The sequence below is a fragment of the Poecilia latipinna genome, unplaced genomic scaffold, assembly GCF_001443285.1.
Source record: "Poecilia latipinna isolate Pla-1442-1.1 unplaced genomic scaffold, P_latipinna-1.0 Scaffold261, whole genome shotgun sequence".
Taxonomy (NCBI): domain Eukaryota; kingdom Metazoa; phylum Chordata; class Actinopteri; order Cyprinodontiformes; family Poeciliidae; genus Poecilia; species Poecilia latipinna.
In genome coordinates this window covers 554,309-557,861 of record NW_015112877.1, presented here as the reverse complement: position 1 = coordinate 557,861, position 3,553 = coordinate 554,309, and the positions used below count along the sequence as shown (strand labels likewise).

The 3,553-nt window shown below is 40.8% G+C and overlaps 1 protein-coding gene and 1 long non-coding RNA gene across 3 annotated transcripts in view; both read right to left on the bottom strand.

Annotated features, from left to right (window-relative positions):
* The window catches only part of LOC106947915 (NACHT, LRR and PYD domains-containing protein 12-like), an 82,244-nt gene that overhangs the window by 12,307 nt on the left and 66,384 nt on the right, over positions 1–3,553 (bottom strand). The gene's annotated exons all lie outside the window — the stretch shown is intronic.
* Positions 4–3,553, bottom strand: part of LOC106947918 (uncharacterized) — a 7,810-nt gene continuing 4,260 nt past the window's right edge. For both annotated transcript variants that reach the window (XR_001425071.1, XR_001425072.1), the window contains exons 2-4: positions 2,068–2,269; positions 1,129–1,364; positions 4–163 (exon numbers count right to left, since the gene is read on the bottom strand). This is a non-coding gene — a long non-coding RNA (uncharacterized LOC106947918). The remainder of the gene's footprint in view (positions 164–1,128; positions 1,365–2,067; positions 2,270–3,553) is intronic.

The window sequence follows — 3,553 nt, the reverse complement described above, 5'->3', positions numbered from 1 at the left end:
TGGGTATTAACCTCTTCACTCCATCCCTCTGTGATGTAGAGATCAGTGTAGATCCTGTTGAGGAGGGTTCTACTTCCTGTTTCATCACTTCCTTCAGTCACACATTCACATCTCCTCCTCAGATTGATCTTGTGTTCCTCTAGAACTTCTCGCAGAACAACATCTGCTGAAATAAAGAAGAAAATACAGGATTTTGTGTGATTACGCTGAAACAAAATGATCTGTAATATGGCATTTCTCTGACAAAACTGGGTTGAAAGTTTTTATAGAACAATCAGAGACTAGAATGACATAATTGTTTCAATTATTACATGTTACACACCAATATTTAGTTGGCCCAACCTTAACTTTGATGTAGCACAAATTTGTTGATAAGCCTTTGTGATGTTACAAGATGTAATTCCATACAGTGATATATTTATTTTCTTCACCAAGGTCTTGTATTGGTGATGATGAATACTGAGCACTGTAACAAATCCAGATCTTACAAGCCTGCATGTTAGACACTAAGCATGATAGATATAGCCATTTTGGGGTGCAAAACACTTGCTCTCACTGAGGGCTGCCTTTTTTACACAGTTCCTCCTTTGAGGTGGAGTATCCAATTGTTCTTTTATCCCTACCATGCAACTCCCCTACTAAGCTCAATTGATAGTGCTACTTTATAGCACTACGTGTCTGGAAAATATGTAATATTGCCCTACAACAGTAGAACTCAGGGTACTGCCATTTTTTTATTTGATTTGATGTCACTAATCAAAGTCATTCAGAGCTTTTTCCTGACTACATTTCTTCAACAAATATGATAGTTCTGCACGATATTTCCAGTTATTAATGATAAGTTGGACAGTTATCAAATCTATTGCAGGAGTGTCTGCAATCTCCTTCAGTGTTTTCTCTGCTTGATGAATGTCAATGATTTTACCCTTCTTAAAACAAACTAACATATTTTCCACAATATGATGTGTAATATGTTCCATGAAGCACAGCTGGAACTACAGAGATTTAGTTCAATAATTGATCACAGAAAATTTTTTAAAAACTTGAATTTTCAGTCCCATCAAAAGATATGAAACTGTTTAAACAGAAACAACAGAAGAAGCTCTGATTGGACGTGTTCAGTCTCACCTGGAGCACAGCTGCTCTGATTGGCTGTCAGCAGTCCAGCTCCTATTCTGGGTCTTTTCCCACACTGGGGGCAGGAGGAGGGTCCAGATGGAGCAGACTGGTCCCAGTAGGACCTGATGCACCGTCTGCAGAACCAGTGACCACAGCTGGTAGAGACCGGATCCACCAGAACCTCCTGACACAAAGCACAGCAGGACAGCTGCTCCTCCTCATCAACGCTGCTCCTCTTCCTCCCTCTGTGGAGACATTTCTTCATCACTGAAATAGTTCACTAACAGGGTGGAGCCGTCCCAATGAAGATGAAGATGTTCTTGCAAATTTTTAGGTTCAGATGTGATTTATAAAGGAAAATTGTGTGTGTGCAAACGGATAGTTTAATAAATCTGATTTCTAATTTTATTTGCTGTATTTCATTTTTGCTTTTTGGGTATATGTGTGTGGTCTGCAAGGTGGTGCAGTTGGTAGAGCTGTTGCCTTGCAGCAAGAAGGTCCTGGGTTTGATTCCCAGCCCAGGGTCTTTCTGCATGGAGTTTGCATGTTCTCCCTGTGCATGGTGGGATTTCTCCAGGTACTCCGGTTTCCTCCCACAGTTCAAAACCATGACTGTCGGGTTAATTGGTTTCTCTAAATTGTCCCTACGTGTGTGCGCATGGTTGTTTGTCCTGTGTGTCTCTGTGTTGCCCTGCGACAGACTGGCAACCTGTCCAGGGTGATCTTGCCTGGAACGTTAGCTGAAGAGGCACCATCAACCCTCTTGACCCCATTAAGGGACATGGCTGTACAGAAAATGGACAGATGGGTATATGTGTATGCACTTTTCGTGGTTCCTGATATCAAAACTAAAGCTGTTCATTTTGTATGAGGAGATGATGTGGCTGTCATTAAAGACCAGAACTCAAAGACCGACAAGGAAACAGAAGATTAGAAAAAGGTAATGACCCCGGTCCTCTAGTGTTACTTTGACCTGCTGATGTTTTTGTTCTGAGTTGCAGATGCTTGGTGGGAGGGTCCAGGTTCATACTTTAAGTCTGGAGTTTGTTGTCTAGACCGGTCACTCTTCATAGAAGGACAGATGGATCCTGGAGGATCTGCTCTGTCCTTCTTTAGTTTCCAGTCTTCCATCTTCTGGACTTCAGTCAGCCTGTGAGAGAAACCACAACGAATCAGTTCTCAATGATCCAGTTCCAGTAATTGTCCTGTCAAAAAGAAAGCACATTTCCATCATGTGCTTAGAGAATCGGAGGAACCTGATTCAATCAGGTAACATCTCCTTCACTACTTCATGAATATCTAATGTCTGCTGGGAGAGATTAGGAAGAAAATTAATTTGAAGCTTTTCCAGGTCTAAACTAGAATCATTTTCAGGTCTGTAGAAACATCCACAGTGAGGTCAGTTAGGTAAATGAGGAAGTGAACATTTCCTATGAAGTAGTGATGCGTTTGTCCTGAACAGCTCACATGCTGGAGCGACTCTTATGGAGAGGCTTCCGTTAAAGCAGCAGTTCTGAAATCTCTCAGATCCAGACCTCCTTCAGAGGCAGGTGGTCTGTTGGTCTCCCTGCTGAGAGTGAGAACCTCAGATAAAATCACTGAGAAGAATCAATGAAAACTTGTTTTAATATTTTAACTTCAATCTGAACATCAGCATCACCTGAGAAGCAGGTGAGGTGACCAGTAACTGTTACCATGGTAATATAGCAGAGACAGCATTACCTCCTGACAGTAACATGACTTCACAGTAGAACCTCAGAGGAAACTAACTGGACCTGTTAACTCAGAACCAGCTGCACTTTAATAGAAAACTTCAGCAGGTCTATTTCAACCTTATTTTTGTGTCATTGAAAGTTATTGGGTTTCCCCTCAGATGATCAAGAGTTCAGTCAGTCTCAGTTTCAGGCCTCAAATTAAGACATTTGGAAAGAGCAGGTAGGAATAAGAACCAAAGAAAAGACTAAATAACTAAAAGCAGCAGGAAATAAAGTTCTACAACTGCTGAGTTTGGATCTAAGCTCTTATCTTTAGTCACCATATCTGGATCTTTGGACCAGAATACTAATTTCTTCTTTATAATTATATGCCTTCATTATTATGACTGTTCTGCTACGTCATCTTGTTCCTGCTCAAAATCTTCCATCTTGTGGTTTCAGTCAGTTTGAGAGAAAAACTGATTGTCCTCATTTTTAACTGTGAGTTCACAAACAGGTCGGTCCAAGATTCCCAATTAGATAAAATATTTTAACTTTCTGTCAGTTTGCATTTGTCTGTCATCAAATAAAAACATTGTCAAGACATAGATTTAAAGCTGAAGGAGAACAAGACTAAATTCTTCTTCTGCTTCCCTCCACTGTTCCCAGAGAGAAAATTCAGTGAAAGGAAAACAAAAGATCAACACTCACCCACCTCCAGATTCGTCTCTCTGTTCTGT